The sequence below is a fragment of the Nanorana parkeri genome, unplaced genomic scaffold, assembly GCF_000935625.1.
Source record: "Nanorana parkeri isolate BGI_ZX_2015 unplaced genomic scaffold, ASM93562v1 scaffold839, whole genome shotgun sequence".
Classification (NCBI taxonomy): Eukaryota; Metazoa; Chordata; class Amphibia; order Anura; family Dicroglossidae; genus Nanorana; species Nanorana parkeri.
The window spans coordinates 683,032-700,544 of NW_017307107.1; positions in this window are offsets into that span (position 1 = coordinate 683,032).

The window sequence follows — 17,513 nt, forward strand, 5'->3', positions numbered from 1 at the left end:
TTCAGGCACTTCTTTTTTTCCAGGAACAAGTCCACGACAGATGGGTCAGTCATGGTAGACAATGCCACGGTTGTAGCGTATCTGAATCATCAAGGGCATACGAGGAGCCCCAGCATTATGCAAGTCCTAACTCCATTGATTAAATGGGCAGTACGGAATGTGTTAGGGATAAAGGCGGTATACCTACCGGGTCCAGAGAACCAAATAGCAGACTATTTGAGCAGGAATCAAGTGGACCCGACAGAATGGTCTCTGTCGCAGACAGTTTTCAACAGGCTGGTTCAGAGATGGGGCAAGCCGGAAGTGGACCTAATGGCTTCCCGCAACAATTGCTAAGCAAGCAGATTCCTGTTGAGGAGTTTGACCGGAGTGCGGAAGGCCAGGATGTTCTGCTACATCCATGGGACTGCACACTTGCGTATGTGTTTCCCCCCTTTTCAATGATCATGCCAGTGCTTCAGAGAATGCGCAGGGAGAAAGTGACAGTAATTGCCATCATCCCATATTGGCCCAGACGGCCGTGGTTTCCTCTCCTGCTGTCTGAGCGTTCAAACTCCATTGACGCTTCCTGGAGTAGCGGACCTACTGTCTCAGGGTCCGGTCCTGCACCCGAATCCTCAGAAGCTTCAGCTGACAGCATGGCTGTTGAGAGGGAAAGGTTGACGAAGTCAGGGTTTTGCCGGTCTGTCATCAATACACTCTTGCAATCCAGGAAGGTATCCACTTCTGCATCATATTGTAGGATGTGGTCTGTTTTTTCCTCGTGGGCTAAGGATAATAATGTTAATCCGGCTCAGCCTTCTTCACAAGTTATGTTAGAGTTTCTGCAATCAGGTCTGGATAAGAATTTAAGCCTCCGTTCTCTTAAAGTGCAGGTGTCTGCTATTTCATCAATCACCGGTATCAGATGGTCTCAAGATCCAAATATTGCTAGGTTCCTGAAGGCGGTAGGGAAAGTCAATCCTCCAAAAAGGCCTCTCTACCCATCTTGGGATCTTCTGCTTGTGTTGGCGAAGCTTTCAGAGGCTCCCTTTGAAGCCATGGAAGAGGTCTCCTGCAATTGATGTCTTACAAGACCGTCACCTTGGTGGCTTTGGCTTCTGGTAGGAGAGTGTCCGAACTCCAGGCTTGCAGTGCAACCTGCGTGCAACCTTTTCTTTGTTTTCAAGAAGATAGAGTGATTTTCAAAACGGTCCCTGATTTCTTGCCTAAAATCCATTCCAGTTTCCATATGAACCAGTATATTGTATTGCCCACTCTCAATTCGCAGGGCCCTGATAAGTCTCTGGATTTGGTCAGATGTTTGCACATATATGTGGAGCGATGCAGAGAGTGGCGAAAGTCCAAGAGATTATTCGTTATCCCAGGAGGAGCAAAAAAGGGACTTGCAGTGACTAAAACGACTTTAAGCAGATGGATCGTGTCTACCATCATTAACGCCTATCGGGTGGCAGGGATCTCTCCACCGGAAGGCATCAGAGCTCACTCCACTAGGCCTTTGGCTTCTTCGTGGGCAGCAGCAGGTGTTTCTGCGGACCAGATATGTAGGGCAGCAACATGGGCTTCCAAGTCGGCATTTATTAAACATTACCGGTTGGATGTTAGAGCTGCGGTTAACAACCAGTTTGGCAGGAGTGTGTTGCTTTCTCGCCATTAGGTCAAATAATAAATATTTTCAGCATGCAATTTGTTTGGTTGTATGGTTTTTATTTTTCCCAACCTTTCTTTTGCTTGGGTATTCCCCATTTGTCAGCGCTGCCATGGATATGGCCAGAAAAATGGAAAATGTATTCATACTCACCGTAATTTTCTTTTCCTGGTTATACTCCATAGCAGCGCTGGGCTCCCACCCTATGGGAGAGTTTAGCTTGATACTAGACAGGGGAACTCAGGTAAAGGAGGGGCTTATATGGGCTAAAGGGGGTTGGTCTTTTAACCCTTTCTTGTTCCTGTTACCTAGGGGAAATAGGAGCTAACCCATTTGTCAGCGCTGCCATGGAATATGACCAGGAAAAGAAAATTACGGTGAGTATGAATACATTTTCCGTTTTCTTACAAAGTGCACCCACACCTATTATATATTGTTTTTTAGAGGACATATAGGGATATACGTTTATATCACATATGTGTGTGTCTAACGCCTCGCTTAGGACAAATAAAATATGAAAAATAGAGGAAAAAATTTAAAGAAAACACTTTTCCCCCAGTTTTAATTTGTAGTATTTTTTACAAAACCAGCACAGCTAAAATAAAATGCAATAAATACATTCATTTATTTGTCCTTTATTTGGAAAAACCTCACATCCCTAGGATTGTAGACATTTTCTGTACTTCTCAGCCTAAAACTAAAACCTAACATTTTAATCTTTTTTTCTCTAAAAGCTAAAACTAAAAATGGTCACCTGGCATACAATGTCACTGTCGCTAAGTGACAGCGACATACTTTGAACATCACTGTCATGAGGGAGTTTACAAAAATTAACCCCTTAGGGTGAAAAACAAATCTGCAGCTCAGCTGCAGATTTTCATTGTAAAGGGTTAATTTTTTATATACATGATAGTATAAAATATAATTTGTATTTGTTACATTTATTTTTATTTGTTACATTGATTTTTTTTTTTACACTTTATTTTATTTTATTTTTTACACTTTTCACTATTTTTTACATTTTTATTTTATTTTTTAATTATATCAAGCAGCCATTGTGAATTAATCTCACTATTACTGCTTGCTAAATTAATTAATTTTTGGTTATTATTAGACTGCTTCAAACTTAAGAACAGCCAATAATAACCTTAGTGACACTGATCCTGCAGCATTTCAGGATCAGCTGTCACTAAAGGTTTTCGGATCGTTCCAACAACGATCAGAAAACTGAAACATTCTTTCAAGAATAGATACATTATATTTCTATTGCTGAAAGTTAAAAAAAAAAAGCCGGTAGACATCGGGAGTTCCCGGTCTATACCAGCTGTCAGAGTGACAGCAAGAGCTGCAAATGCAGCTCTGCTCTCACTCTCAGACACTCGATTTCTGAAGGGGATCGGGTGTCTGACAAAGGTTAACTCTTTCATTAATGGATGCCTCTATTCTGCATCTGATTCTCAGCGGTTACCAGCCTTGCAGAGCCGCAAATGACTGGTCACGTACAGTGTACATGGCCAGTCATTTAAGCACTTTGTGGCGGGACGTACAGTGTACATCTCCCGTCATGAAGGGGTTAATCATCCGATAATAGTATTACAATCTGTCTCTCTGTTTATACAAAACCGGAATGTGTAACATTATAGAAACTAGCAGGACCCTTGCTGTTATCTGGTTCTGTATCTGCTGTTAAATGGTTTGTAACTCAGGACATCATACCTGGTGCTTTGGTGGCATCTCCCACCTCAGAAATTCCACATCATTCCACATCTCCACCTTTCAGGTTCTCATTTACTCTTTCAAGTTCTTTATCTGCTGTTTACACATTTGCTGCCCTCAGATTCACTGCCAATCAAGTCTCTGGGTCCCACACAGTACAGTGCAGTAGATGTTTGAGATAGCTATTACCCCTGAAGAAGTCAATTTTACAATGTAATACGTTGGGATACCAATGAACAATAGTGCACCATAGTGTTATATAAATTTAAATTGTTGCATTCATATTTAATAGTGTTAATAGTTAAAGTTAAACTCACATATTATTTTAATGTGTTTACCTTGCCATTAGCAGCATAACTAAAAAAATGGAATAACTGATGCACACACAAAACATGTTCATAATTACATGCATTGAAAAGTAAACTGGACTTACAGTTTTGGTGTGATCCCTGTATTTAATGGCTCAGTTGTGGAATGTCTTTGTCAGGGAACCATGAAACCAGGTCAGAAACGTAAAGTGCAGGATGAAAAATAAAAGGAGTTTATTGAAAACAACAATAAGCAAAAATGGCAAAAAACAATGGAGAAAGTTCAGGATGTCCTCAGTGCCAAGGCAGAGGTCAGATGCCAAAGTGGTAAGTCAGGTCAGGGAACACTGAAAGCAGGATGAACAGAAACAATAGACAGAGTCAGCAACAAAGAGATCAACCAGAGCCAGGCTCATACACAAGGAACAGGAACAACAGCAGTGCACTTGGTAGATCTGAACATATGCAAGAGCAGAGACTAAATGGACAAGCTGATGGTTAAATAGTGAACTGGTGTTGCATCATCACTCAAAGACAGGGAATTGCCAGAAGTTTGGCAGTAGTTGCAGAATGATGTGATGTTTACGTGTTTGGTCATAAGAAGGCCCCAAAGAGAAACAAACAGTGTCAGACACACTGCAACAGAAGACAGGCTGCAGCTCAACTGGACAAGGAAGGGTAAGAAACCTAGACAGTCTGATCTGTAGATTGTTACTTTCAGCTGCACACACATCTCTGAATTATCATTTGTAAGTCAGCTTCAAGATGGACTTAAAACTGTCTTCATGTGTAAAAAAAATCTGTTCACAAATATATGTGGATCCAAATGCAGAGATTAAAGTTATAAAGGCAGTGGATGGCAGGTCTTTCTCCTAAAAGTTTTCTGGATCAAAAAAGAAAACAATGGGCTGTTTTGCTCAAAGTCCTTTAACCTGGTAGATAATTAAAACTCAAGTTCTGGAATGTACGGAATGATGGCATCGGGATTGACAGCTTGCTGTGATGACAACATCTTCAAATGGCTAATCAAAGCTTCCAGATTGAATATCATGAGAGAATACTTTAATTTTCACCCGAGATGCTTTCCATGCATCGAACAAAGCTAACATAGGTTTGACCTTTGCTTTTTAACTGCCAACTAATTGTGTTAAGATGTCCTGTAATTTCTGTCAAAAAACATTCATTTTCCTAGTCATGGCTCATCCTCTAGCTCTGGGTAGTGAAAACCCTACTCTTTAAAAAATGTGTGGATCACAAACTGTTGGTGGGTTAATGATGAGCGAGCAATAAGATAGTTAACAATTTTAACTACTGTGTTTATAACAGCACTAAAATCAGAATGAGATATTTTGGCTCTGAAAAATATTCTTGGTGAATAATGCAATAAAACTTCATTACTGGGTGACCGATCTGATTTTCAATTAAACTCACAAACCTCCTCTGCTTCCCCACCATAGCAGGGGCACCATCTGTTTTAATGGCGAAAAATGTCCTTCATGTCTAGATCTCTTTTTATAAAATGGTCAGTAAATGCTCTTGCTACATCTTCTCCTTTTGTAGTGTCATGCATGGGCCTTATTCTGATTCTATCACAGTATCATGCAACAGCAGCTAGCCGTGAGATGACATTGATGCACACTTTCATCCACAGGCACACTGAACACTGGTTCATCTCTAAGTCCAACAGATTGCTGGGAACAGATGTTTTCTGCCATTTCTAAAATACTCTTGACAAGGGTATTTTCAGAGGGACCCCCTCTTCTACTGTGACCTCCCCCCACCACCATTCTCCTCAAAATAAGGCACTCCAGACTTGTATGGATTTTCAAAGGCCACAGCAGCCACTTGTATTTTTTTAATAACCATACCAAAATAAATACAAACTTGCATAGAAAAATAACTCTACTATATATACTCATAACCAATTAACCCACTTAACCAGTTTAAACTCAGGTTTCCGGATCCCTGAAGGTGCTTCAAATAACTGGAATGCCGTCCCATACCTGTATCTGCGGCCTCAGATATTACTAATAGGGCCCCCAGCCGCAAACCACCGCCTCGGGGACCAATATCTGTTAAACCGCAGACACTTCACCGCCAAAACTAAGTGGTCAAACCCACTGACCACCACTTAAAGGACACCACACCTATGATGGGTCACCAATCCTGGTCAATAAACCCACGGCATCCCTTAACGCCCTCAAGGACCCCAAACCGCCAACAGACTGCCATGACTATACGAAACCCCAACCCACTCAAACAGCCCAAAACAAGCAATAAAGGAAAAGCAAACAAAGTCGAAACCTCCTCCAGGGCGGGCGGGAAATTCCTCGTCTGCTCCCGGCGTCTTCTCTTCCAGAATGATCCTGGGATCCACGTGCCGACCCCTTCTGGAAATCCCACCCCCCTGTGGACCTCCTACAAGCTGGTAAGCCACCCCTTCTCCCTGTTTCCTGTATTTTAACCATTTACCCTCTGGCTCCCCTTCTCAACCTGTCATGTTGCCATTCCGCCCAATTCCCTCTTTTCCTTGCGCTCCATGACTCTCTTTTTTACAATTCTGGCTGAAATGGGCAAATCTTTAATTATTGAAATAATTGTTTTTTTGCTTGGCAATCCATCAAATAAAATATCTGAAGTGCTTAGGAAGCTATCTTTCAAGTACTCTCCATCTTTAAACTTTTTTTATGTTTGGCAATACATTTAGAAAGTTTAAAACTGGCTTGTGTAGTCAGAGAAGTAGTGTTGCTTTGGCCTTTGAACACAACACTTTGCTTTTTGTATTTTGCTGCTGCTCGCCTGATACTTTTCACTTTGTCTGCTTTATCTTTGCATAACTTTGAAATGAAGCATGAGAAAAAGTGCATAGACTTGATGTTCGGCACACAACATTTTCACAACATAGAGTACATATATGGCTTGATCACCTCTCAAAAAAAAAAAACTCCTTTGCTTGAAAAGAACAACTGCTGCACTTGGCTGCCATTTTGCACCGTGTTATGTCAATAAAAGGTTCTGGCTGGATGGTTATGCCAGGACTTCAGGAGCCTGGAAGAGGCAAGAAATCAATATCAATTGCAGAACTGACTTGCTTAATTTCCTGCAGCATTACATAAAGACCTCCAATCAACCCCAGGTTCTGTTCTCTCAATACCTTAGATCAGCCCAAACCCTACACCCTTAAAATTCAGGTCCAAACCTATCACCTTTAGACCTTGATCAGTGAAAAATCTTTCACCTTTAGACCTGAGATCAGCCCAAGGTCTTAACCTTTAGACCAAAGGTAAGCCCAAAACACTGCTCATTCAAAAAAACAGTTTTTTTTTTACATACTTGGCGCAGGGTTGAAAAAAAGAAGATACAGAGCGTGGATTGAAGGCAGCAGACTTCAGACTGTAGGCGAGCCAGCTTTAGTCTGCTGGCAGGTATTTCCTTATGTTAGCTTGAAGGAAATAGGAAATGATTAGGAATTGCAGAGCGGAATTATTCTTGGCCTAAAAGCTTGACAAAAAGACAGCAGAATAGGCTTTATAAAACACAGGGAGAGGATTTATTAAAACTGGAGCACACGGGGGCGTGGCTTACGCATGGCGCTGACCGGTCGCACTTAAGCAGAGCTCCCGCCACAGCCCGCGAAAAACTGCCGTAATTTACACTAACCGTTCTTTGGACCTCTACTCTGCGGTGCAGAATCATGGGGAGGAAAAGTCAGCGATCCTCGGGTTCGAAAAACAGAGAACTCCGGCACCTTGAAAAGGTATCTCATCGCGGACACAAGATCCTCTCAGGCCTCCTCATCGCGGCCTACCACGCAGCAGGCGCCTGCGGCCCGAGCGGACCATACACCTCTGGGTACACTGAGGTCCCTGGACTCCCCGGGCTCCACTAGTGAGTCGGATCCTCCCTCTCCAGTACTGCTACCAGCGTACTCACAAGTGTCAGAGGCTATGAGAGAATTACCAATGAAGGCAGACCTGGTCCACATGTTCCAGGTACTGGAATCGTCTCTCAAGCAGGACCTGTCCAACATGCGGTCGGATCTCTCCCATATACTGACGAGGGTGGAAGAAGCCGAGACCCGGATAGATGACCATGAAAGTGCCATTAGAGATCTCCGGGAAGCCCACCGTCAGATGGCTCTGACGCAACGGAGCCTCTTGTACAAGGTGGAAGACCAGGAGAATCGCAACCGCCGAAACAACTTGCGGATCCGGGGGCCTGCCGGAGGCTACCGCTGATCTCAACCTCATGGCTTCCCTGCAAGGGATATTCAACTCTGTGCTGGCCGACCGGTCTCAACACCTATACGCTTCGATAGGGCGCACAGAGCCCTGCGCCCACGTAACCTTTCGGACTCAGCCCCCCAGGATGTCATCTGCCGGTTCCACAACTATGGAGACAAGGAGGAAGTGTTCCGGAAGCTGCGAGGAATGTCGTCCATTGATTTCGATGGTGCGCAACTCCACATCTACCCGGACCTGGCTCGTGAGACCCTGGAGAGGAGAAGAGCCCTTCGCCCTCTACTGGATCAACTCAGACAAGCGGAGATCATTTACCGCTCGGGCTTCCCAGCGAGCCTGATCGCCCGCAAGGGGGGCAGATTGGCGGTATTGCGCTTCCCAGAGGAGTTGGAAGCTTTTTTCTCGGCTCTCAACTTCACGGTGCCCGATTTACCCGGCTGGGTCAACGCGGTACCGAGCCCCCCCACCGAGGCGGCGAACAGCTGGTGCACTTTCCCGAAGAAGAGGCGATCTGGTAGACCGGAGGGACCCGCAGGACATGGGTGAGACTAGACTGAATGGCAGTACCTTTATTTACCCATGGATGTTCTATGCTCCGCTTTCCTCCCACGGTTGAGGGTGGTAGTGGAAGCACCTGCCCTAGGAGTAGGGTGGGCGCACCATATGCAACGGTTCTTGTTTGGAATTTTGAAAGTTTATTTTTTTCTTCACTGTTTTGATTTTTACGTTCCTGGACTTATACGGCATCAGTTATGCCTACACTGTTGATGCAACATTGCATCTATTGTTGCGGCATTTCGGGCTGTGGACTTTGGCCTGCTTACAGAGTGTTAGAGTGGACGCTCCCTCCTTCGGACTGCCTGCGTTCACATGTACCCCCCCCTGAAGGCCGTGCATGAAAGGTTCTTGGTACCTGCTGTGCAGGCGTGCGTGGTTGTTGGCATTGTCCGCTGAGGCCAACACCACGGTCACTGTGTTGTTTATGTGCTTTGCTTATTTTCATGTATGTTTATGTTTCCCTTCTGTACTCCCCCCACACCCCTCCCTGCTGTTGGTCCCCTCTCCCCCTCTAGGAAAACCGCTATATCTCACAATGTACTGCACCTGAGAGGTGCTCCTTACCATAGCAACTGTGAACCTAACCTCATAGATGCATGCCAAAGTACAAGTTGTACTTATCTTAGTTGTATGCTATATCTTATAGCAAGAGGCCTGAATACCCCCGCTAAACGCCATCAGATCTTAAAAGAATTACACAGGCTCTCTAGTGACATAGTGTTTCTTCAAGAGACGCACCTGTCCCATTTCACTAATACGCGTATGAACTCCTACCGTTACCCCACCTGGTATTACAGTCTCTCGGACTCTAATAGGGCCAGGGGAGTTGCCATTGGTGTTCGCAGGGGCACCCCTTTTGTGCTATCTGAAATGAAAATAGATGATAAAGGTCGGTACATATTTCTGAAGGGAAATCTCGGTAACACAACTTGTACTTTGGCATGCATCTACTGTCCCAACCTGAATCAGATTGGCTTTCTATCCAGGACGCTTACTAGCCTCTTAGACTTTGCCTCTGGAATATTACTGGTAGGGGGGGACTTTAATCTGGCATTGGACCCTCACCTAGATGTCTCCTCAGGACACACGGCAATATCTTATAGCAAACTGTCCTCTCTCAAGTCCAGGTTGCATAAGGCGCAACTCGTTGACACTTGGCGGTATAGACACCCCTCGGACAAAGATTTCTCCCATTACTCGGCGACCCACAGACTATATTCCCATATAGATATGATATTCATAGACCATCACCACTTACATCTGGTCAACTCGGCCTCCATAGCCGCGAGAACATTGTCAGATCACTCACCGGTGTGAGTGATCTGTAAATCGCCTAATTGCAAACTGAATGACTACCTACTGCAGTGCCCTATTGCCAAGGCACAGCTGGAAGAGGATATCCAGAGTTATTTTCGGCACAAACACTGTGCACGATGCATCCCCAGCTGTGATTTGGGAAGCGCACAAAGCGGTGATCAGAGGGAAATTAATAGAATTGGGTACCAGGAAAAAGAGGGAGTCGGAACGGGCGTTGCAGACCTTGTTGACACAAATCAGAGCACTGGAATGCCTTCATAAACGCTCTCTACAGATGGCGCACTTGCAGGCTCTCCAACGCTGTAGGGAAGACCTAAAAAAACTGGTCGACCAGAAAGCGGCCCAAAAATTCATGTGGTTGAGGCAACGGGCCTATGCGGAAGGGGACAAACCTGGAAAACTATTGGCCAGAACCCTCCGCCTTAAACAATCAGCAACGTTTATACCCAAAATTTGGAGGCAATGGAAGCAGACTTTACAGTGGAAGAGTTCGCGAACGGGTTACAGGGGATGGCTACAGGCAAAGCGCCAGGGCCGGATGGTTTCACCCTTCATATTATTGTACCTTTAAAGATCTACTATTACTACACCTCACCAGCTAACTCTCTTACCTCAGGTGGGAGCCTGCGTACTGAAACGACCCTAGCCCATATTACTGTGTTGCCCAAACCAGAGAAGGACCCTACCTGTTGCCCTAGTTACAGACCCATTTCGTTGCTGAACGTGGATGTTAAATTATACTCTAAGGTTCTGGCACTCCGTATCCAACCCCTGCTACCTAAATTTGTATCCCCCACTCAGACTGGATTCATCCCAGGTCGGGAAGCCAGGGACAATTCCCTGTGCACCCTGCATGTCATGTCCTGTGTCCGGAGGATATCCCAGGCCACGCTTTTACTGTCAACGGACGCAGAAAAAGCGTTTGACAGGGTGGCCTGGGATTTCATGCTGGCAACATTGCAGGTCATGGGATTGCGCTCGGGTATGATGACCAGGATCGCCGCGATGTATCAACACCCTACGGCCAGAGTGCGGATAAACAGAGTGCTCAGCCCCACCCTTCTCCATGGGAAATGGCACCAGATAGGGGTGCCCATTATCGCCGTTGTTATTTGCTATTTCCCTGGAACCCTTCCTGTCTACTCATAATCCTGATATCCAAGGAGTGCAGGTGGGGCCTAGAGAACACAAATATGCTGCATACGCAGACGATATCTTATTCTACGTCGGGAACCCCCGAATTTCTCTCGCGAACCTTCTAGCGGCCTTAAAAGACTATAACTTGGTGTCCCACTTTAAAATTAACCTATCAAAGTCCACCATCCTTAATCTAACCGTCCCCCCTATAGAAGCCAGAGCCCTCAAGTCTAGCTTGCCATTTACGTGGCAAGCCCACTCCTTGAAATGCTTGGGGATTAACGCCTCGCTTACGGGATATGTTCAAAAACAACTATATGCCCCTCTTGAATGCCATTCGATCCGATCTGAGACGCTGGTCCCCCCTGTACCACTCCTGGTTGGGCAGAGTGAATGCCATAAAAATGAATGTGTTACCGAGACTTCTTTTTCTGTTCCAGATGTTACCCATGGGCGCTCCTCCCTCTTATTTTAAGTTACTTTGATCGCTGGTTTCTAGATTTGTATGGAGACACAAGAAAGCAAGGATAGCTTTTAATATTTTAACCAGACCTAAATCACTGGGTGGGGTCTCCCTCCCTGATTTCGGAAGGTATTATAGAGCGGCCTCTTTGGCCAGAATCATAGACTGGCATTACGCAGGGGAGACGAAGTTGTGGGTACAAATGGAACAGTCCGTGAGCCAGGCAAACTTGAGTAAGGTGTGTTGGATCTCGAAGCGTTATAGACGATTGTCAAATGATACGCACCCTTTGACGCATACGTCACTGTCCATCTGGGATGCAATTCACTTTAAATGGAAATGGTCTTACAACTCCCCTTTGATGCCTCTGTTGGGTCACACTTATTTATCGCCGGGACTTTTAGACGGGGGGTATCGTAGGTGGACCCACACAGGGTCTGAGCTCTTACTGCACCAGGTGACAACGGCAGGGAGAATCAAACCATTGTCTTCCCTATGCGACTCACCCAGACCCTCCTTTATGGACGTTTGGCGTTATAGGCAATTGTCTCACTTTGTTAGGCTGCTCCCTACCCCTTTGAGATCCGAGCGCGAACTGAACCCATTGGAGTTACTCTTTCCCGCAGGTCCCGCTCCTACTAAGTGCATCTCCTCATTATATGCTACTTTGTCGCAACTGGAAGTTGAGTCCCCGCCACCTTACCTGGCGAACTGGGAGGGGGAGCTGGACAGTCCTCTAACTGAGGAACGTAGGTCTTGTGTGTTGGCCTTCTCCAGAGGGGTGTCCAGGTCTGCACATACCCAGGAACTTCATTATAAACTGCTATGTAGATGGTATTACAACCCTCAAAGAATGCACCAGATGGATAACTCTATATCCCCACTATGTTGGAGGGGATGCGGACATGTGGCTTCACATGCTCACATCTGGTGGCTATGTCCGAAAATTACACCCTACTGGCAGGAAGTAGCGGGCGAAATGTATCATATCCAGGGAGTAGTGGTACCACTCAATCCCTGGGGGATGTTGTTCCATGGATCGGAGGGCCCCATGGGCCGATATGCACGGTCTATTACACCACATTTGCTGAACGCAGCTAAGGCTTTGATTCCTTCCAAATGGAAAAGTGCCTCTGTTCCTACCTTGTCGGAATGGCTGGATAAGGTGGAACACATTTACTGTATGGAAGAACTTACCCTCAATGGTCTGGAGCAAAGAGAGCACCTCAAAAAAACTTGGGCTTGCTGGCTAGCATATAAGACGACCCCCTCATACATTACCAAGAGGACACAGGTATTGGCTTAAGGGTGACAGTCTAGAGGATGTGCACAGGACGGTCTTCCGTCAGAGGGGGCGAGTACCTTCGGGATTGAGCCAGATGCTTTGAGCACCAGGAATATAGGGGCACACGAGGTTACACCCTTGAATGTCGGCTTTTGTATTGTACTTTTTTGTCTTATTATTTTGAAAACCTAACTCAATAAAAAATTATTATACAAAAAAAAAAAAACTGGGAGCACACAAAATCTGGAGCAGCTGTGCATGTCGACCAATCAGCTTCTCTCTTTCATTTTCAAATCTTAACTGAACAAACTGAAGAGAGCAGCTGATTGGTTGCCCTGGGTGACTGCTCCAGATTTTGTCTGCTCCAGTTTTGATAAATTCCATGGTTTTTACATACCTGAAATTCCACAAAAAGGCAGCACATCAGCCCCAAACACTGCACTTTTTCATTAAAAAAAATAGGGCTTTTACATATCTAATGCAGAGCAGAAACACAGAAGACTGAAAGCATGTGGGCTGCAGGCATTCGGGCTGTAGACTTCAGACTGTAGGTTGCTGGCAGGTATCTTCTTCAGGAATGCTGAAGGCGATACAAAATGATTAATAATTGCAGAACAGAATTTCTCACAGACCTTCCGCATCACAAAAAGACTAGCCTCAAACCTTTCACCCTTAGACCTCAGATCAGCCCTAAACATTGAATTTTCATAAAACACAGGGCTTTTACATACCTGCTGCAGCATTGAAACAGAGACTGTAACACTGTAGGCGTGTGAGCTGTAGGTGTTCAGACTGTAGGCGTGCAGGCTTCTGGCAGGTATCTCCTTTAGGAATCCTTGAGGGGATAGAAGTTGATAAATAATTGTAGAGCTGACTTTCTTACAAAGCCCTGACCTACAGAATTACATTAACATCTCAGATTGGCCAAAACTCTTGATGTCAAGACCTCAGACCACCCCATGCATGCATTGCCCTACAGACCTCAGACCAACATCAATCTGTTGCAGGGCAGACCTCAGACCAACACCAATGCACACAATGCACAGCAGACCTTAGACCAGCAGAAATGCATGGCAGACCTCAGACCAGCATCAATGCATGGCGGACCTCAGACCAGCACCAATGCGCTGCACACCAACACCAATCCACACACTTCAGCCTCCATATCAGCCCCTAACACTTAAATGTGAAATTGTTCATTCTTAGAAAAACAAACAAAGAACAGTATTATAGTACCAGTATCGCTTACATAGTTGAAGCAGGCTTGTGTATAAGGCATGCACACAGGCCCATACAAGTGAACAGCAGTATCAGCCACAAATAGCATTGATTTTATTAATATCCTATATATTGGGACAAGAACAAAATCAAAGCTTTTTGTGAATCAAGATACTGCTGTGAATTTGTGGGGGCCTGTGTTTGCAGGTATGAGGGCTACCATTGGGTGGGTGAGCAGTATGCAGGGGGCATGTAGGACATACACTATTATTGACAGGTGATCCTCCAGCTTTATTCACTGTGCTCTGACTATAACTGACTCCCGATTTTGGGCAGTATTGTGACAAAATCCTCTGGTCATCTGGAGAACAGTAAATCCTCCAATCGGACAGGTGGGTGAGTGGGTGAGTGAGTCTCCTGCTTTTCTCTGGCGGGCTGCAAATGAGGCATCCTCTAGGGAGGAGCTCAGGTAGACTAAGTTGAGGACCTCCTCAGTGTGCCTCTGTGCACCTATGCTGTTTAGCTAGGGGTTACCAATCCCTGCTCTAGATCTTGCTATTATGAGATATAACTTCTGGTAAGTGGGATATTGAGCAGTATGGCTAGTAGAAGTATAGAGAGTACTTGTTTTCATAAAAAGGCACAGTGAACACTACCTACATTCAAAGGAGTATGGATCAAATGTAGCCATTGGAGCAATCAGTTTCTGAGCTTTATATCCCAATAATTTAAACTTTGGATTATGAACTTTAATCTTCTTCTGTTTTTTTGAATTATGTTTTTAGTAGACATTTATTTATTTGAATTGTTTTCCACAGAGCACCAGTATCTCTTTATTTATTTGAAATTGATATTTTGGCTTCAATGTCAGTTTCTGTGAAATCACTCCCCTGGTCATTATTTAGGAGCTTTGCTGTTGAAAACACACTGATCATCATTGAGTAACTTTTTTTCCTCTCGAACTCCCCTTGTGCAAGGGAGCATGGCAGCACTGCACTTTGAATTTTTATTTGCACTTCACAAAATGGCTAGATATGTGCTATAAATATTTTACTAGAAATGTTGTACAACTGTATGCACCATTACATTGTTAAATTAATAATTTAGGTTCTAAAACTGTATATAGACATAGAAAAAATTATTTTGCTGGCTGCAACACTTTTCAAACACAAGATAGTCTGTTGAGAAAAACTGTCATGTAATATCATATAATCGTACATACTGCAACACCATTCAATGAATAAATTAGATTTTAGAATTGTGTTAATACATCTCAATATTAGTCCTCTGATTGTGACACTTTCAAAACCAAGGACTAACATGGTTATGGCATGCAACTACTGTATATAAAGAAAAAGTATCGGTAATTGGTATCGGCAAGTACATGAGGGGATATACTTGTACTTGTACTTGGGCCTCAAAAAGTGGCATCGGGACATTACTAATTGTAACACCATAAAATATATAAACAACATTTTAGAATTGTGTTGAGACTCTTTAGAAACTAGTAAGCTGGCTTTTAACAATCTAAAAAAAAAAGACATTCTGTATACAATGGTTGTTTGTTAATGTTGTGCTACTGTACACATTGTACAATCAACGATAAGTATATATGAGGTAATAGACTTGAGCAGAGACCCTAGATTAGGGATCCTGACATTTTACACATTTTAGTTGGAGAGAACCTTCCATCATGCCTTTTAACCCCTTGTTAGGTCAATCCACTCTTCATGGCATCCATAGCACACCCCTTTTTTAACCATTTTCAGGGTGTTATAAAAGAAAAAAGAATCACAGAGATGGGATACAAAGTGATAAAGTGACTTGCTTTCTAAAGCTGATCACACACTTTCTAATCAGACTGCTTTTTGGGTTCCTACACAATTGCAAACCTAATGCCTTAATGTAACACATCATGTTTTATAAAAATGGATTTGAAACTCGTGAGTGCTCCATTCTAGTAGGATACATGGATTAAACCTAAGCTAAAATTAGGCACTGATCTTTGAAAATGATTGAATAGGTGTATAGAAGATAAACAGGAAGCTTCAGGGCTGGCAATAAACATGGTAAATCAACAGCTAGACCAGTGGGGTACAAAATTGGAAAGAAATATTGTAAATTAAGATAAATCACAAAATATGAACATTGCATTTAGATAGATAGATAGATTTTATTTGTCACATACACAATCGTACAAGTATGATATGCAGTGAAATGCTTACACGACTGCAGAGCAGTCGTGACGGCAGCCGACCACACCAGCGCCATCTTTGTAGAGCAGTACGGTGACAAGACGCGGATGTAGAGAGCCTGCAGCTTCTCCTAAAGCTCCGGGTGTCGCCTCTGAACGGCAGCGTGATACAAGTGCAGGAGCGCTGTACAATCTTAACCGCCATTAATCCCCAACGGAGAACCTGACTGTGCCAGTTGGTAGACGAGAAGATCGTTATGGGCCTCCGCATAATCCCCCATCTTGTCCTCGACGTGGACGACTCCGTCTCCCAGGGCGTCAACATCCCTTCTCAGCAGCAAAAAGCACATCTCTATGCAGGGAGCACCCAAGAGACACAAGCACGTCCCCTAGGGTAGTGTCCAGCAGGGGGCGATCAGCAGTGGGACAATCCTCAATGGTGCTATTCATCTCCTCACACACATGCACAGTAGGGCCAGACCGCTCGTCCCCCTCCCCAGGCCGTATCTGCGCTCCCCCAGAGTCCAGTCTGGGCGTGGATTTTGCCGGGTTGGCGGTCACCTGGCTCCCACCTCCTTTCGGCTCCCGCTCGTTACGGCTGTCGGAGAGTTGCAGAGAGGACAGGGTGCTGGACGAGCCGGCGCCATCTTGAGTCCGCGGCGAGCCCGTCGAGCGGAAAAATTCAGTAAGTTTCCGAGGGCCTTTCTTAGATTTTCGTTCTCTCCGACGGTCGCTGGGGTCAGGGGCACACATGGGTAGTATCATGGGAGTCCTCTGTGCTAAGGATTCAGCCCTAGGATTTCAGCTGTGCCGGAGCTCCACTATCCTGCGACCATCCGTTGATGTTAACTGCTCCATTTGGAAGTAATACCAAGAAAAGTACATTTATATATACTGTACATAATTTATATATTGAAAATAGAATGCATAATATAAACCACCATGTAAATCAAATGTAAAGAATACATGCATACATACTGTATATTTGCAAGTGAAATAGTGAACAAAACAAGCTTGTACAAATGACAGTACACACAGACTGAATATACAGAAATCCATATACACTGAGTGGCCAGATTATTATGACCACCCCATCAGTACCTCGTTGGGCCACGAGATGACTTCATTGGGCCGCAACCTGCTTCCCTATTTATAATGGTCTGGCCCTCTAGCAACTTCAGCGCGAAATTATAGCTAATTATAGCTAATTTGCCTACAAACGTCAGGTGGTCATAATCTGGCCACTCAGTGTATACAAGAGTTGCAATCCTTGTATAAATGGATTTTTACATACAATAAAACATATGTATAAAAATATGTACTACTAACTATAAATGAATAAAAAGATTATAGTAAAAATCTTAATAATTAACAATGAATGCACACAGGGGGGAGTGGTCTGTCCATGGAGGAGTGAGGGCATTGTGC